This window comes from Neofelis nebulosa, chromosome 12, assembly GCF_028018385.1.
Source record: "Neofelis nebulosa isolate mNeoNeb1 chromosome 12, mNeoNeb1.pri, whole genome shotgun sequence".
Lineage (NCBI taxonomy): Eukaryota > Metazoa > Chordata > Mammalia > Carnivora > Felidae > Neofelis > Neofelis nebulosa.
In genome coordinates, this window is record NC_080793.1 from 75,732,320 (window position 1) to 75,752,479 (window position 20,160).

Genomic DNA, 20,160 nt, shown 5'->3' on the forward strand with positions numbered 1-20,160 from the left:
TGCTTTAGACATCATATCTAAGACCTATTTGCCTAACCCAAGGTCACAGTCTAGAATCAATGCCTATTAGGATTAATTTTGAGTTAATTTTTGTGTAACATATCAGAAATAAATCCAAAATTCATTCATTTGCATTTTGATGATTCTTCCTATTATTTTAATAACAAATTTCAGATACAGTCCTTCGAATCATTACATCACTTGTTTTTCCTTTCTTTGTTTCTGAGGCATAGCCAAGATTAAGGTTTTTATGAGTCAGTTTTTATACATTTATACAGTTTTAATACAAATATGGTATTATATTTACTTTAACATGTTTTTGAGACCTAGCTACCTTGATACATGGAAATATAGTTTATTCTTTTTAACTGCCATGTAATATTGCCCCATACGACTATACCACCTTTATGAATGGATGTTGCAGTGGAATCCATCTTTTCACTAGTGCAAACAGTGCTACAATAAACTTCCTTGTACATGCTCTTTGGGCCCATGTAAGAGTTTCTCTAGAGTCTATAACAGAAATTCAATTTCTAGGTGTTAGATCTAGTGCTCTGTTTATACTAAAATGACTGAATTCGCCAAACTGATCGACAGTCACAAAGCACGGTATGATTTACAATCTCACGGCTCCACCAAATCACAAGTCTCTGAAGCTGCCAATCTGGCAGATAAGAAATTGTTTCTTTAAAAAATAATTGCATTCACAGGATCCCTCGCGAGGTCAAGCACCCTTTCATTTATTTTGTTTTATTTTTTTGAAGCGTAGATGACACACTATGTGAGCATTAGTTCTGGGTGTACAACATAGCGATTCAGCAGCTCTATAGGTATGCTCATTGCAAGTGTAGCTACCACCTGTCAGCATCCTTTCTGATGTTTATTGGTCATTTTTCTGAATTGACCTTTTCTGTACATCTCCTCTTCACATGAATTTTAAGTTTTAATAAAGATACTCATCAGTACTTTCTATGTAGAGCATTGTGTATCTTGTTTAAGAAATTGTTCTCTGGGGCACCTGGGTGGCTCAGTCAGTTAAGTGTCCGACTTCAGCTTAGGTCCTGATCTCACAGTCTGTGAGTTCAAGCCCTGTGTTGGGCTCTGTGCTGATAGCTCAGAGCCTCGAGACTACTTCAGATTCTGTCTTTCTCAGACCTTCCCCCACTCATGATCTGTCTCTCTCTCTCTCTCTCTCTCAAAAATAAATAAACATTTAAAAAAACTTTTAGAGAAAGAATGAAATATGGCCTTTTGTAGCAATGTTGATAGAACTGGAGAGTGTTGTGCTAAGTGAAATAAGTCATACAGAGAAAGACAGGTACCATATGTTTTCTCTCTTATGTGGATCCTGAGAAACTTAACAGAAGACCATGGGGGAGGGGAAGGAAAAAAAAAGTTAGAGAAGGAGGGAGCCAAACCATAAGATACCCTTAAAAACTGAGAATAAACTGAGGGTTGATGGGGGGTGGGAGGGATGGGAGGGTGGGTGATGGGCATTGAGGAGGGCACCTGTTGGGGATGAGCACTGAGTGTCGTATGGAAACCAATTTGACAATAAATTTCGTATTAAAAAAATAATAAAAAATAAAAACACTTTAAAGAAATTGTTTTCTACTCCGAGCTCATAAAGATATTTTTCTATATTGTCTTAATTTTTTGCCACATTTAGTTTTTCAGTTGAGTATTTTCCCCACCAGTTAAATCTATTCAGATAAAATTTTCACACAATGAAATGCACAATTCTTTTTGTTAAATTTTTTTTAACGTTTATTTATTTTTGAGACAGGGAGAGACAGAGCATGAATGGGGAGGGTCAGAGAGAGAGAGGGAGACACAGAATCTGAAACAGGCTCCAGGCTCCGAGCTGCCAGCACAGAGCCCGACACGGGGCTCGAACTTACGGGCCGCGAGATCATGACCTGAGCCGAAGTCGGACACTTAACCGACTGAGCCACCCAGGCACCCCTGAAATGCACAATTCTTTTTTTTTTTTTTTAACGTTTATTTATTTTTGAGACAGAGAGAGACAGAGCATGAACGGGGGAGGGTCACAGAGAGAGGGAGACACAGTATCTGAAACAGGCTCCAGGCTCTGAGCTGTCAGCACAGAGCCCGACGCGGGGCTTGAACCCACGGACCGTGAGATCATGACCTGAGCCGAAGTTGGACGCTTAACCGACTGAGCCACCCAGGCGCCCCTGAAATGCACAATTCTTAAGTGTATGGTTTGATCTGTTTTGACAAATACACTCTTGTAACCCATACCTCAGTCAAAATATAGAACATGTTCATTACTATAAACTTCCCTTGTGTCTCCTCCCAGTCACTTTATATCCCTTCCCTGAAGCCACCAGCATTCTGGGTTTTTTTCTGCCATAGATTAGATTTGCCTATTCCGGAAGTTCATGTGAATAAAATCATAAGATATTTTCTCTTTTGTGCCTTGCGTCTCTTTTGCTTCTTTCATGCAGCACGATCATTCTGAGACTTATTCGTGTTGTTGGATGTGTCAGGAGTCGCTCCAGTGTTATTGCTGAGAAATTCTATTGTGTGGACGAATCACAGTTTGTTGTGCTGGTGGACACTTGGGCTAATTCCATTTTGGAGCTATGATGAATAAATTTGATGTGAACATTCCCCTACAAGGCCTTTTGTGGACTTAGTCTTTGTCTTCCCTTGAATAGATAGGTAGGAGTGAAATATCTGGGTAGCCATTTCAATTTTAAGTTTACAGGTGGCTGGGCAGCTGGCACAGAGTGATTGATTGCACTTGATGAATAGAAACCACGAAGCTTTTCTTTTCTTTCTTTCTTTCTTTTTTTTTTTTTTTTTTTTTTGTTCTCTTTCATTTTCTCTGCCTGCTCCTTACCAGCCTCACTCCCCTCCAATCCCACCAAGGTCAACAGTTTTAAAAGCAATGCGATTCTAGGTTATGAGACATTTAGTGGAGTCTGAGAACACTACTTCAGCTTGGAAAAGAGTATTTTATAAGGTAATAGTTCTTAAAATTTTGCAGAGAGAGAAGAACCTATTTTTCAAATGAAATATTCTGAAAATCTCCAATGTATAAAAAAATACCTTTTAAAATGAAGCTGCTTTAGTTTTGTGGGGACACCTCTTTGCTTGTGCCTACTATCCCCAACCTTGTCAGCTAAGTAACTACTTCATTCCCATGTTGAAAATTTTGGTCTAAAGAAATTGGTATTTAGTGGCTAGTCTTGTATGGATATGGGTATGGGTCTGTGGCTGTGATGTTTTATGTATTCAGTTGATACTATGAACTTGAAGTTCATAGTATACCTGAGAGAATTTAAATTACAATTCTCTACCTTGGGAGATTCTGAAGAGCTGCTTGATCCTAATGGAAGAATACCTGGCTGCAGCTGCTAAACGAAGAGAATTTGGCACAAAATAGGATCCCTTTGACTTTTTTAGTGATATGAAGGGATTGACTTGATAATGAGAAGGTGGTGTGTGTGTGTGTGTGTGTGTGTGTGTGTGTGTGTGTGTGTGTGTCTGAGCTATCTTAATACTGTAACATCCTATTTTTAAAATACCCTATATTATTATCTAAATGTTGACATAAAATCTGATCAAGTAAGTTTTTTTGCTTTGTTTTTGGTAGCAGTAGATTGGAAGGATACTAGGGGATCTTCCTTTGTCTAATGTGTAATGTAGCTTAAAGGGAGGTTCTGTCCCATTTTAGAAAATTCTGCAGCTACATGAAAACATCATTCACATATGGACACACTGGCCTCAGTTGTCCATATCCGTGGTCCCACATAAATAAAGGACTGATGGTGCAGATTAGAAAAGTATTCTCTTCTCTCATTCTGCTGGTATTCCTTTGTGGTGGTGGGGAGGTAGCAATCATGTCAACTGTGGTTGGTCTGTAGTGTCACTGGGTTAATTCAGGACAGATGGAAGTGGAGGGGAATATTGGCATCAACTGCAGACCCCTGGGGAACACTTAAAACTCTGTGTCTTCCCTCACAACTTCCTAGTCCTCCTTAAAGAGGAGACCTCAGGTATAGGTCATGGACAAAATGGACACCAAGGATAAATTTAAGCTACTGAATGAAGGAGCAAAGTTCTGATGGGAGGAGGAAAGGGACTATAAATAAAATAGAAACAAGACAAAAACATCCTTGGGCCTCTTTGGGAATGTTTCATTTCTTCCTTTCTCTGAACTCCTAAAGGTAGATGACACATTACCTCCTTGTTCTGCTTGAAAGGAGGTGCCCCCATCCTTTCAAGGCAATGTAGGCATCAGAGTTGTGCCTACAAGCAACTTAGGACTTCTTCCAGACCAAGAAGATGTCCTGTGGCCCATGCAAAGTCCAGCCTGACCCAAGAGTCCATAAGGACGGAGTCACCTTGCATAGAAGGCTGTGGTCACAACAGAATACTGGTGTTCCAGATCTGCCCTTGCTCCCACTTGGTTCCAGTTCAACTCAGCTTTTGACCCTTGACTTGCCTCTCCTTTTGATAGTTTCTTGTTACTGCCTTTGGCACTTGCTCACTTACCTCAGTTTCCCTGACTTGCCCTTCTACATTTTCTTATGACATGAGTTTGGACTCATACTTCTTGTTCTCCCCTTTCCTTGTAAATTCAGGAAGCTTCTTTAATTTGTATTTGTTTCCCTATCTCAGATCCCAAAGGCTAGTATGAATGCACATGGATGTATGCCTCACCTTGGCCGACTGACTCTTCTTGATGTGGGTACCAACATCAAAGGACTGAAAATTCAGTGGATATTTGAAACACGTTTTGAAAAATAAGCATTGTTCTTGTCCTTAGAGGATTTTAATAACATAGAGACAAAATAGATTATGGAATTAGCAAAATTATATAAAACATTATTATTCAGGTTAAGTCTAACTTGGTTCACTAATCCTAGGGTTATCTAAATTCATTTATTGCCTTGGAATAAAATATCTAAAATTACTTGAATATTTAAGTAAATTTGCATGGTAGTAGCATTAGAAAAAAATTGATCTTAATTCAAACACATTGTAAAGGGTTAGCTGCACAATAGAAAGGATTATTTGAGGATATTTCTCAGAAAGAGATAATTCTCAGGTTTGGATTTAAATCAGGGAAGAATGTGAATCAGCATTCAATTATTAATTCAATGGAGAGATAAAGATAATACTATTTATGATTATTATTGTGGGATCAGAAAATTTATCAGATTCATCTAGCCCTTAGATAAATCCCACAACCCTTAGACTAGAACTCGGTAATGTTACATGGCAGAGTTTGTCAAAGTGAGGCTTGAAAATAGTTTCCCCTTGTTCTCCCAAGAACATCAGAGCTACTGATATGGTCTGTAATGATTTCTTAGGTGCAATAAGATGGGAAAAAAAACTAAATTTGCCCATTATTTTTAATGGTGCTGCCTAGCAAATTATAGACATCCAACCCCCCCCCCCACACACACACACACCCACACACCTTGAGTCTAAACTAAATTAATATGTATTCTGAATTTTTTTATAAAATGTCTTCCAATGGCTTTTTGTGTGCGTCCAACTAAACGATGATAACTAACTGCAAATACGATGTTTGCGATGTAAGATATTCACTCCCAGCACTCTACCAGAACATCGGACTGTTGTGTCACAGCCTCATGTTCAGCTCCTTATTTTTCAGGTCAGAAGAGCTCCAGCAACTCATCAACCAGGTTCTGAATGGTTTATACCAGATTATCTCTGAAAATCTTTTCCTCATTCAGTTCTTGCTCAAAAAAAACTTCAAATAATGGTTCAAGTTCAAGTTGAGGAGGGACACAATGACCGTCTGGACTGGTTTCCGTTCACATCGTCATTTGATTTCATCCTCTCCTTTAGATTCCACAGGGCCTTTGTTAGCTCACCAAATAAACTTTAAGCTGTAGAGCAAACACTGGGTTTCAAGTGTCATAAAAGATAAATCAAGTGCTTGAAACCAGAGCAATCAATAATTTTTTTTTTTTTTTTGCAAACACACAATAGGAAAAAAGAGAAAAAAGAGCGTGCTTGTTTCTCTCTCCCATGCATTTTTTTTTTCACCAATCAGCTTTTTGGTCTGTTTCACTATTCATAGAAATTTGCTTATCAACTTTGATTCTAGTTAGAACAATCCGTCTAATCTTTTTAGATCTGCAGTGTCAACCGCCCCTATTTTTCTGACAGCTCAAACAGAACAGAAAAGATACTAGCATGTGTTATCTAATTTCCTGATCTTTCTCATTCTGACATCCTGTGATAATTGCAAAATCATAGTTAAATACCAATCTGGTGGTACTACTTATTGCTTTCAGTTTATTGACGTGGTAGGGCCAAAAGTATTCCCCCATCCCCATCCAGAATGTATTATGTACAAAGTAGTCACAGGATTGCAGAAGTTTAGAGTAAGACAAGGGCTTTCAAAGAGAATTGAGTCCAATATCCTCATTTCACAAATGTGGAAAGTGAACAACAAAGGGCAGATGACAAGTGCAAAGTCCTTCAGCTTTCTTCAGAATATCCTATTGGAATTACAAGAGTTACTAGCATCTTTTAAAAAAAAATTTTTTAATGTTTTTGTTTATTTTTGAAGGAGAGAGAGACAGAGTATGAGTGGGGGAGGAGCAGAGAGAGAGGGAGACACAGAATCCGAAGCAGGCTCCAGGCTCTAAGCTGTCAGCACAGAGCCCGATGCGGGGCTTGAACTCACAAACTGTGAGATCATGACCTGACCTGAAGTCGGACGCTTAACCGACTGAGCCACCCAGGCGCCCCTAGTTATTAGCATCTTCTAAACATACTCTAGCTCACTTCTAAGTATTAGCTTTCCCACCGTCCTCCCTCATCTCAAACATTTCATCCATCATCAGGCCTTATCCATTTCACCCATTGAGACCTCTCAAATTTGTCTCTTCTCTCCATTTCCAACATCACTACCATATTTTAGGTCATCATTGCTTTGGGGATAAAATCCAAACTGCTTAGGTTGGTAAGAGCCCTTTTACAGCCTTAAACTTGCAGTCTTTTTGCCTTTTTGTCTTTACTTGCTTCTTTCATCCTCTCACCCAACGAATGATAAACTGCTGGCAGTTCTATGAACAGACTGTGTTCTTTGTCAATTCTAGTTCCATGCACTTATCTCCTTACCATACACCTGCTTCTTCCTCCCTGGCACCGGTGTCCATTTACCTGACTGGAGTCTGTTCATCCATTCTATCTTCTCTAAGTTATCCCTGCCCCTCAGCCCATTTTGAGTCAGGGCCCTTTTATGCACTCTTACCATACCCATATTCCTCAAAGTGGTCTTTTGTTCTCATAGTATTCAGAACGCTGTCAGGTAGCTTATTAGGATCTGTGTTTAGACTGTAAGTTCTTTGAGGACAAAGATTGGTATCTTATGAATTCTCATGTCTTCAGAACCTCACTTGATGCCCAGAAAAAAAAAAAAAAGGTATTCAGTAAAGAATAATAACAGCAGAAATAATAATAGCTATATTATATTATTATTATTATCATTATTATGATTAGCTTTGTGTGTTAGATATTGTGCTAAATTTGTTCCTTGCATGATCAGTATTCCTTCTGTGATGGTTAATTTTATATGTCAACTTGGCTAGGCCACAGTATCCAGATATTTGGTTAAACGTGTCTGGATGTTACTGTTAGAGTGTATTTTAGATAAGATTAACACTGAAATCATTAAACTTCAAGTTAAGCATATTACCCTTCATAATGTTAGTGGGCCTCATCCAAGCAACTGAAAGCCTTAAGAAAAAGACTGACCTTCCTCAGAAAGACAGAATTCTGCCAGCAGATTGCCATTGGACTCAAGCTGTAGCATCAACTTTCTCCCAGTTCTCGTCAGCTGGCCTTCTTGCAGATTTTGGACTGCTCTAGAATCATGCAATCTAATTCCTTAAAATCTCACTATTTCTCCATAGACACACACTCTATTGGTCCCATTTCTCTGGAGAACACTAATGGTGATATTATCTTCATTTGCGAATGAGGAAACAGGACCACAAAGAAGTCAGTTAGTGTCCAAGGTCATTTATCTAACATCAACTTGGCCTCCTAAGCATGAAGAAAAATTTTCTTTGCTTCTTTCTGGGGCCTCTTTTTGCCCTTTTGGACAATTAAGTGAAATAAGAAAAAAATAAGGAAACTGCTTTTGAGTATTAGGTGAGGGTGAGTTTAGATTTCAGGTTTCTTTCTTTCTTTCTTTCTTTCTTTCTTTCTTTCTTTCTTTCTTTCTTTCTTTCTTTCTTTCTTTCTTTCTTTAAGAGAGAGAGTGTGTGAGTGAAGGAGAGGGGTAGAGGGAGAGAGAGAATCTTAAGCAGGCTCCGTGCTAAGTACAGAGCCCAGCACGGGCTTGATCCTACGATCATGATCAGAGCCTAAATTGAGAGTCAGACACTCAACCGACTGAGCCACCCAGGCTCCCCTAGATTCTGGTTTCTGTGAGTCACTGTTAAATGCACCTGTCCTGAGTTAGTGCCATTAGCCTCATCGTCTCTAGGCCAGATCATCTTAGTTTACATACTTATTATTCTTTATATTTCTGCTCTACTTCTCTCCTTGTTGAGGTTGTGATGCTGGCCAACCTTTCCAATTAACTTGAACAACCATTAAAACTCGCCCATTAAAATTCACTTCCCCACAGAGTTAGAGAGTAATTTTCTACATAAACCTCTTAAGGTTGTTATAAAGATCAAATTAAAGAAAGTGTGAAGAAGCTTTTTGTAGGCTGCTTTGCTGGAAGGGCAGAGAAGTAGATTGAAGCATGGCATTTAGAATCAAAATCTGTCTTTACACAGAGCCTTCTGATTGCTTCCTTTGTACTGTGTGCCTTGGTTTTCTTGTTTATAAAATAATAATTATAACTATCATTTGTTAATGGCTTCCATCCCATTGATTAAATTTTACCATGGTACCGGATTTATATGTATCACTAGATTCCCGCAATCATCCTAAGAAGCACGATTATATTTTCTTTGAATTTATAAGTGAGGAAACTGAGGGTCAGAGAGGTTTAGTAATTTACCTGAAATCATACAGCTATTAAGTGATAGAGTTAAGATTCCAACCGAATTCATTTAGATTCCAAAAGCCATGCTAAACTAATCTGTTGTGAAAACTAATTGAAACATTCTACATGAAAAGCCATTCTAAAGTTGGATGGTATTATAAGCAAGTATTATTCTCATTCAAAAAGTGGCTTATCCCTTGGGACACCCGGGTGGCTCAGTTGGTTAAACGTCTGACTCTTGATCTCATCTCTGATCATGATCTCACAGTTCATGAGTTTGAGTCCCGCACTGGGCTCCACACTGTTGGGATTCTCTCTGTCCCTCCTCTGCTCACACACACTCTGTTTCTCTCTCTCTCTCTCTCTCTCTCTCTCTCTCTCTCTCTCTCTCTGTCTCTCTTTAAAAAGAAATAAATGTGGGGCGCCTGGGTGGCGCAGTCGGTTAAGCGTCCGACTTCAGCCAGGTCACGATCTCGCGGTCCGTGAGTTCGAGCCCCGCGTCAGGCTCTGGGCTGATGGCTCGGAGCCTGGAGCCTGTTTCCGATTCTGTGTCTCCCTCTCTCTCTGCCCCTCCCCCGTTCATGCTCTGTCTCTCTCTGTCCCAAAAATAAATAAAAAACGTTGAAAAAAAAAAAATTAAAAAAAAAAAAAAAAAGAAATAAATGAACTTTAAAGAAAAGTGGCTTATTCCCAAGTAAAACAGGGAGTTCAGAATTATCTTTACATAGGCAGAAGAAAGCAAGTTCAAAGGAAAGAGGGGGGCACCTGGATGGCTCAGTCAATTGAGCATCTGACTCTTGACTTCAGCTCAGGTCCTAATCCTGGGGTCATGGGATTGAGCCCCGCATTGGGCTCCTTGCTGAGCACGGAGCCTGCTTGAGATTCTCTCTTTTTCCCCCTCTGCCACTCCCCGCCCCCCCCATGCTCTCTCTCTCTTTCTCTCTCTCTCTCTCTCTCTCTCTCTCTCTCTCTCTCTCTCTCTCTCAAATTAGAAAACAACAACAACAAAATAAAGGGGCCTATGCTTTAAGTTAGTTTAGGTAAAGTAACATAAGGAAGGGAGGGCTCCAATTGTCTCCAAGCTGATAAATTTTGTTGAAGTCAGGAAATCACTATTATCCCATTAGTGAAAATACTATATTAGACACTGTAGGAAATGAGGCTAATCAGGAGAGAGGACAAGCAAATATGAAAAAAAAAAAACACACAGGCACATGCCAAGTAGAGCAAGGTTTTCTAGCGCAAAGCTGTGGTGTTCACAGTGAAGTTGATTTGGAGCTAGTGGACTTACCATCAGAGAGGCCTTATGGAGAATTCTGTAAGGTTTTGAATAAAGAGGGTTTAGTGTGAAAAATGGTGAACAAAGCATCAGACACGTTAAATGGTTTGTGTCTCAACAGCAGGAGGATGAAGGAAGGTAAGAAAAGAACTAATATTTATGAGCAACTATGATGTGTTAGGTATTATAATGTTTACTTTGGGTTATCTGGTATTTTCTTCATGACAATGCACGAGGTGAATATGTATTCATAGTTTATCCAGTTCTCCTACCAATTATTTGTCAAATGTCTATTCCATGCAAGACTTTGTGCAAGGCATCAGAATACAAGATGAATAAGAAAACAGTCACACACAAGCAATAGCAGTTTTAAACCCGTAGATTCTTTTTTATGTCTGCATTTTGACAATGAGGAAACTGAAGCTCAGAGAAGTTACATAATTTGTCCATGTTCACCCAATAAGTTATTGAACTGGTATTAGTTCAGTATATAGTATATATATAATGTTCACATCTTAACTTTTTCTTAAGTCATGGACTTGATGTGAGAAGGAATTTATACCCTGGTTAGAGGTGTGATGAATTCCAGCTTCATGTGGCAAAGTATGAAGATTTGGTAACACTTGGTGTTACTGAAACCACAGTCCCTTATCTTACTGTCAGTAACTGTGCTCTGAATGTTTTTGTAATGAAGAAGATATTTTAAAAATTCTACTCGTTTCATTTGCTATATATTGTTACTAACCTTGAGTATTGCCTGGAAATATTGCCTTAATATCATGGGTCAAGTGAGTTAATCAGGCCAGAGATCTGGTGTTTAAAACTTTTCTTTTTGTGTTTCTGAGAAAGGATGTAGTCCTATATGGCTTTAAATTGACTCAACTTGGAGAAGTATCCTGAGAGGAATAAAAAACTTGCAGTCATGGGTTCTGATAATTAAGGCTCCTTTGAATACAAGTGACAAGCTCATTTTGATGTACATTGAGGAAAAAATGTTAAGTTGTTTGCACACATAACTGGGAGGAGGTCCGAGATAAATCAAGGGACTCAAATAGACGTTCTCAGAAATATTTTTCTCCACTGCACACTCTTCTTTTCTCTATTTGGCTTTGATCTCTCTAATTTTACATTTTGAGATTTCCCTCCAGTAGGGAAAAGGGCTGCCAACATTCCCAGGATTACATACTTACAGTTCTACATCCACACAGCAAATCTTATGGAAGAACTCTGATTGGCCCTGCTGGTATCACATGCTTACCCCTGGACCAATCACTGTCAACCAGGTAATATGGTGTCATGATTGGTAAGGCCTGGATGCCATGCCCACTACTTTAATCACTGGTGATTGTCAACATCACTAAAGTTGCTCAGAGTCGGGGAAGAGCCTTTGTACCAAAAAAAGGAATGTTGGGAAGGAAAAGGAACCAAACTGAAGGAAAATATCCAAGATGGGGTTCTTTTTCCAAAATGCTACGGCCTTTGAAAGTCTGATTTTGCTAAAAATGAAAGATGTCAATAACTTGATATTTATTGATATACATTTTTCATCGTGTTTTTTTATTTAATTGTAGCAGGGACACTATACTGTACAATTCAAAGAGGGTATCATTCGTGTTACCTACAGTAAGTTAAACTGAATATAATGAGAAGAGTGCCCCTGACATTGTGCATTATGGTAGTCCTGATTTAGAATAAAGTGATTAGAAATTGGTCCAATTGAGGGGCACCTGGGTGGCTCAGTCGGTTGAGCTTCTGACTTCAGCTCAGGTCATGGTTTCGCAGTTTGCGAGTTCGAGCCCCCTATCGGGCTCTGTGCTAACAAACAGCTCAGAGCCTGAAGCTTGCTTTGGATTCTGTGTGTGTGTCTCTCTCTCCCCCTCCCCTGCTCATGCTCTGCCTCTCTCTGTCTCTCAAAAATAAATAAATGTCAAAAAAATTAAAAAAAAAAGAAATTGGTCGAAATGAGGAAATAATAAATAATAAGTAAATAAATAAATATTATTTAGCTGTTTGCGTATATAACTTGATCAAACATACTAAGTAATTCAGTTATGTTATTGGTTGACAACAGTGTTTACATCATGAAAGTTCTGGAAGGACAAATTCTTGCATAAGTTGTCATACTTCACTCTTTGTATCAGTAGACTTTTCTACTGACTATCAAAAAACACTAGCGACATCCAGCTTTCTGCTTGATGAAATGTATATCCGGGTAGGGGCGCCTGGGTGGCTCAGTCGGTTAAACGTCCAACTTCAGCTCAGGTCACGATCTCGCGATCCGTGAGTTCGAGCCCCGCGTCGGGCTCTGGGCTGATGGCTCGGAGCCTGGAGCCTGCTTCCGATTCTGTGTCTCCCTCTCTCTGACCCTCCCCCATTCATGCTGTGTCTCTCTCTATCTCAAAAATAAATAAACGTTAAAAAAAAAATTAAAAAAAAAAAAAAAAAGAAATGTATATCCGGGTAGAAAATAAGCATGAGAGAATCCCTTTTACTGTACCTAGAATGCATCATTGTCTGTTAGAATATAAATATTCTGCCCACATATAAGCTCCCCAAGGAATTGACTCCTGAAATGGTTACTTAATGGTGTTAAAAGAGCAATTAGGATTGCCATTAGTTTTCAATGTTTCAAGCACAGATCTTTTAAATAACATCAAGCTCAGAGCCAATGTAGAGGCTGCTCAGTTTCTTGAACTTTTGTCTCAATCAATGCTGTTAAAAATGGTTAAAAGAAAAGAAAAAAAACTTCTTTGTGCATCAATGTGCAATCACATTAAATCAAATGGTTATGCAGGGCATGAAGGGTGTGGGACTTTTAGCGTCTAAGAATTTGCAAACATGAGAATAGGACTTACTTAGGTGGAAAAGAAATCATAACCCATGTATCATTGAATTTTCGTTTATGTGTTATTATTGAGTACATGTTTTGCTAGTATCTCACAAAAGGAAAATATTATGACTTTTACAGTAAACATACACAATGTTTACAATGTGAATGACAATTTGTTCATGAAAACTAGTAGAGGGATTGAAAAGGGCTTTGGGGCAATTGAATTTCTCCCCTGAATTGTTGACTGAATAGCTGTCATTATTCTTCAGCTTTCTCAATAGATGGTTCTTGGAGCCAGTCTGTGTATTATCGGGCGTGGCATTTCTTCAGTATTAGTTGGCATCAGGCTGAATTTCTTGCAAACCTTTGGAAGTGTTCTTCCTTTTGGCTTGAAATGTTTTTTGCCTTAGTTCCTAATCTTTCTTGCTCAGTTACCATTGTAGGAAAATTCCAGACCCTCCTTTCTCTGCATCAGATTTTATCTGTTACTAATATCTTATACCCCAAACTTATTTAGAATGTCCCCTTTCGCTTGCAAGTTTTCTGTAAATATTTTAGTGTCAGGATTGGTCCTCAATGACTCCTATCCAAATCTGAATGAATTGTTGGATAGTATAGACTCTGAAAACCTAGCCCTGGGTGTTGAGTTGTTTGTTTTTTTTTTTTTTTTAAAGTATTTGTCTAGTTATTTCACAATCCACTCACACTCCAAAGTTGTTGCATAAACTGCATACAGTTCTTTTTTCTTTTTCTTTTTTTTTTAAATATAATTTATGTCAAGTTAGCTAACACACACTGTATACAGTGTGCTCTTGGTTTCACGAGTAGATTCCCATGATTCATTGCTTACATACAACACCCAAAGAGGCTTGGAGAGATGATTGGGTTAGAGTCTGCTTCCTGGGGCTTCCTTACTTTGTGAAGTAGACGCACATAAAGTTGGCAGTCAAGAATGCTAGAGCTGAAAGTGACCAATGGAAAATGGAGGCTCAGAGTTGTCACTGTGATGTGCCAAGGTCACAGTCCAGTTCCAGGCAGAACTAGAATTTGACAAGGTACCTCCTGTCTTACTAGGTCATTGCTCTTCTTTTTCTGCCCCCTTTTTTGTCCTATATGAATTTGACCTTGAAAATCAGATTTGGGTAAAGGTTGATTTAAGTCAGCCCTCCTGTAAAATAGAAAGGGGTGAGTCAAAGGTTACTGTGGCTCAGTTCCTAAATTTTATTATTTAATGGTCCATATTTTAGCAAATAATTACCCTTTAATTTATCTTTCTTTAAAAAAAATTTTTTTTACACTTATTTATTTTTGAGAGGCAGAGAGAGACAGAGCATGAGCAGGGGAGGGGCAGAGAGAGAGGGAGACACAGAATCCGAAGTAGGCTCCAGGCTCTGAGCTGTCAGCACAGAGCCCGACGCGGGGCTTGAACCCACAAACTGTGAGATCATGACCTGAGCCGAAGTCGGACGCTTAACCGACTGAGCCACCCAGGCGCCCCTGCCTTCTTTTTTAAAAACAAATTTTATTTTAGAATAGTTTTAGATTTACAGAATTATTGCAAAGATAGTATAGACAATTCTTATACACCCATGCCCAATTTCCCTTATTAGTAACATTTGACAGGAGTATAATGTCATAATTAATAAAAAAATTTATTTATTATTATTAATTTTCTCTTTAACATTATAGTTTGTATTTACATTCAAGAGAGGTACTCCATAATATTTTTAGGGAATATGTAAGTTTCTCTGGGGTGTTAAATTAAAGTTATAAGCAAATCAATATTATTTAGGGGCTCCTGGGTGGCTCAATCAGTTAAGCATCTGACTTCAGCTTAGGTCGTGATCTCATGGTTCATGGGTTTGAGCCCCACCTCTGCCTGTGCACTTGCAGAGTCTCTCAAGAATAAATAAATAAATAAATAAATAAATAAATAATAAATAAATGAATGAATAACTTTAAAAAATAAAAAAAGTGTTTAAAATTATTCATCATATTTTTTATCTCATATCCTCTTTTCCAATGGACAACACTCTCATCTATTTGTTGACCAGACACTTAAATTGCATTTATTGTGTGCCAGTCTTTGTTCCAGTTTCTTTATAATTAATCCTCATGAGGCTCATAACATCCCCGCATACTGATATTGTCTCTCAGAGAGGTTAAGTAACTTGCTCAAGGTCACACAGCGCAGTCTAACTCCAGAGTCATGTTCTGAATCCTGCGCTACTGTGCCTCAATCCTGGAAGGCAGAATCCTTGCCTTGTTTATTTCTGTAACCTTTCCCCCCTCTCTCACACAACACCACCTTGCACGTGCTGTGGTGCATGGATTAGTGGGCTTGGACTGCCCACACAGACTGGGTGGCTCACACGACTGAATTGCTTTCTCACAGTTCTGCAGGCTGGAAGTCCCAGATGAAGTTGCCGACAGGACTGGTTTCTGAGACCTTTCTTCCTGGCTTGCAGATGGCCTTCCCTCTGTGTAGACACACTCCTGGTGTCGCTTACTCTTCTTATAAGGACACCAGTCGTCTTGCATTAGGGCCCTGCCCTTATGACCTCATTTAACCTTAATTACCTCATCAAAGGCTCATCTCCCAATACTGTCACACTGGAAGTTAGGGCTTGAACATAGGGATTTGGTGGGGGGTGGGGCACGGTTCAGTCCATAACACTGGGTAATCATCACAAATGTCTGCTAAATTAAATTTACCTTTAAAAATAATGCAATCAATATCCTCTCAGACATATGGGGGCTTTTTGCTTTTGTTCTGTCTGGTTTCTATCACCTCAGATGCATGTTTATTTATTACATTTTTTTAATTTTATTTTTGAGAAACCGAGAGAGACACAGCATGAGCAGGGGAGAGGCAGAGAGAGAGAGAGAGAGAGAGAGAGAGAGAGAGAGAGAGAGAGAGACGGGGAGCCACAGAATCTGAAGCAGGCTCCAGGCTCTGAGCTGTCAGCACAGAGCCCGATGCAGGGCTTGAACCCATTAACTGTGAGAACATGGCCTGAGCCGAAGTTGGGTGCTTAACCGAGTAAGCCACCCAGGTGCCCCTCGGATGCATGTTTACAGTGATGTTACAGCTCAGTTCCAGGTCTTTCTATTCTGTAGCACCATCTTTGTAGTTTATCGTCTGTTCTTTCCAAGTTACTTCCAGGGAGCAACAGATTTGCCACTGAAGACATTGTTACCACCAAGCACAGTTGTTATTTTTTCCCATAAGCTTTTATAAACACATCATGGTGAGATCAAAGCAGTCAATTTATCATTGCAAAAAGTAAAATCATTATGCTATCATTGTAAGCAACTCACTTTTGTATTTTAGATCCCAGCTGGCGACTTATTTGCTCACTCTTTTTTCGTTTTGTGGCGTATTTAAAAATCAAAACTAATTAATTGCAAGCAATTGAAAAGACATACGTAAAATAATGTGTATCATCTTTCTTCATCATCCCCACTCCACCGCTAGCAAGTTTCCTTTGCTGAATTAACCACTATTTACAATTAGGTGTGTATTCTCCCAGATTTGTCCTATGTGTGGATAGATAGATAAATGATAGAAAGATGGACAGATAGATCCATGCATCCATCCGTTCGTACACATAGTTTTCTTGTGCACCTTTATTATATTTTGTTTATGTATTTATTTTGAAAGAGAGAGAGAAAGAGAGCAAGCAGGGGAGGGTCAGAGAGAGGGAGAGAGAGAATCCCAAGCAGGCTTTAAGCTGTCAGTGCAGAACCCAGTGTGGGGCTCAAACTCACAAACCATGAGATTATGACCTGAGCTGAAATCAAGAGTCAGACTCTCAACCAATTGAGCCACTCCTGTTTTTTATGGTCTTATATACTAGTTGTTCTGGAACTTCCTTTTATTCACCACCGATACATCAAGGTGATGATCCCTTATTATCACGTAAGGATCTTCGGAGGAAGAGCAGGTTATTCGAAGCAGCCCTGAGCAATGCCTGTGGACTTCACCCGCCTGTACATTTCTTTTTCATACTTGGAGAACATGCCAGTAGGACCCACAAGGGAGGAAAACTCTTAGAAGTTAAGGTTCCTGTAAACTTAATAAAATCAAATAGTTGCTTTATCCTGTCCCCCCCAAAATCTTTTCCAGATTTTCCATGTATTTTATTATTTGGGGCTTACGTATGTATGTATTTAGGCTTTGCTTATTCACAAATGATTTTTGATTTATACAAATATGAAGCTCTCTCTTGCCTGTCGCCGAGAGGACGACTTCAGACCCCAGAATGCTTCCACCTTTTGACTGTGTATCGCCATGGGAGGAGGTACAATAGCAAGGAATAAGAACCAAAAAGCATTTCATTATCACGGGGATCTCCCCCTTCACGTGACTGCTGCAGAGCGATCAAAGGAACGGCCTAGAAAACAGAAAACAACCTTAGCGTAGACAGAAAGCTGAAAGCCATCAACAGATCGTAACATCTTTTCTCTGCTTAACAGCAAGACAGGGACTCAGCGGGAATACCCAACCGGTTCCGTCTGTCTTTCCTCTGCCTGTCCGCTCACCAGAGAGCCCCCCTGTCTTGAGGAAATGTGGGTGTACAGAAGCTCACGGAAGAGGACCCAATGAATAGAAATGAAGGTGGCAGCCGCTGAAAGCAGAATACCACAGTCAACATTGGAGTAGTTATTTACGAATTACTAAATTCTGCGAATCTACGCTAAGGTGGTGATAGCAACTGACCAACACACTTTTGAATGATTCCTCCCTCTCTGCAAGGGAGTGCCTTGATGTATTGCTTTTTACAGGTTGTTACTTCTTTACTTCTATTGGTGCTCATTCTTTTCTTGTATGTAATGTTCACAAAATGCAACATTCTGCTGAAGCTCATCCTATCTTATGGAGGGAACCCCCTTTTCTAAACTCATAGCCTAAGTTATCTATACCCAGCACTTGCCAAATATTTAAGCATGTCTCGGATATATCTTATATCATTGTCTGGTGACATGATTTAATTTTCATGAATTTTTACTTCTACCAGTTTTTTAACTCCCTCACCATGCTATACACATTCTTAAGGCTTTGTACAGTGTGTGTTTTAGAAACTTCTACAGTTTTCAGTAGACTTCCTTTGGGACCAGCTCAAAAAAGTACCTTTTCTGTGAATATTTGCCCAAGCAGTACAGTGAGACTTACTCTTCACCTTTTCTTCAGTGTGAACTTGGAGAGTCCCTCTAAAGAAAGAAATGAGAAAGCATCGTGTTTTCCTTAAATGCTTAAAGGAGAAGCGACAGTTTGAGTTTGGCAAAGTTGGATGACTCTGGGACACAATTTGAGGCTAATACCTAGTAGCCAAAGTGTGTGGCGAGTGACAGATTCTGATTTAATGTGCAGCCAATGGAGGAAACACGCAGACCTGCAGAGTGAGAAATGAGGATAGATACAGAATTAATGTATTCCATTGGCACACACACACGGCGGGGGTGGGGTGGGGGGGGGGGTTAGTGTCCACTAAAAGGCGAACTGCTGTTTATCTCAGGGCCATGTTTCCATGAACAGCAACGCATTTACAGCTAGAACCATAACTTGGTTCAGGGATGTCTCAGCTAATGCAGTCTAAGATTCTCCGGGTTTGATCCCTCTTCCTATTTCTTTTTGGCACGCAAAATATAAAAGCTTAGAAATACACGTGCATATACACATGCACACATATACCTTGTGTGATTTGATGAAATTGAGATGGAGTGTCTGTGATGGTACAACCTTTCTCTCCTTAAAGTGTGTTTATTCAATGATTAACTTCCTATTTCAGTAACTTTCCTCCATTGTTTGATCATTTACCTTATTTGAGTATATAATTTCAATATCTTCCTTTCATCACTACAAACGAACAATTTTATAGCTTAAAATTTTTTTAACCACAATTTTTCATTGAACTGTACTTAACGTTCGCAGGAATCTGCTTCCAAAGCCAAGACAACACTGTTTACCCTATACATTAACTAACTTGACAACAAATTATTAAAAAAAAAAAAAGAAATGTATTTGGCATAAAACATTGTATAGATTTCAGGCGTATGACATATCGCTTTGGCACATTTATATATCGTAATGTGACTGTCATTGTAGTAATAGCACCTCTGTCACGTCACATAATATCATTTCTTTTGTGTGTGTGTTGGGAATCATTAAGATCTAGTCTCTTAGCAAGTCCGATGATTATAATACAATATTTTTGTCTATATAGATCTATAGGATGTGGCTTGTATGCAAGAGTATTTCTGCGTATATGTGGGCACTCTAAAGCACACATCCTACATAATCTCTCCTTCAAGTTTCTTAAACCTTCTTGGGTTTTTTAAAAAGTGTATTTATTTATTTTGCGAGAGAGAAAGAGAGAGTGTGCACGCACATGGGCCAGGGAGGAGCAGAGAGAGAGGCAGAGAGAGAGAATCCCAAACGGGTTCTTCACTGTCAGTGCAGGGCCCAACGAGGGGCTCAAACCCACAAACTGTGAGATCATGACCTGAGCCAAAACCGAGTTGGATGCTGAACCCATTGAGCCACCCAGGCGCCCCAAACCTTCTTCTTTAAAAACATCAGAAAAAGGGAATTTTTCTCCTGTGCTACTACACACTGTTTATATCTTTATTGAATTATAGTTTATAGGATTCAGTAAATCCTCATATTCAAGAATTTTAACCTTGTCTGATTCTAAAGATTTGCAAATAACCCTGAAGGTCTGAGACCTGGGAATATTTGTCATTTTATCTGACACACACACAGTTTTGATTTTTGAGAGCTATGAAGCTGGCACCCAGGAACAGGTCATTTTGCTCGTATGTGAGTGAGATTAGCACTTGGGTTTCAACATGACTTCATGGTTCTCCACTTATCATGAGTGCCCTGTTTGATGAGTCCTATTAGGTGGGATAGTAATACTTCCAAAATGTAGGGCGTCTTAGACTCCAAGGCTCTCCTCCTCTTCTTTCTCTTGTTACTGGAGGGTAAGTTCCTTTAGTGAGAACGTATCAGGTCTCAATATTATTATA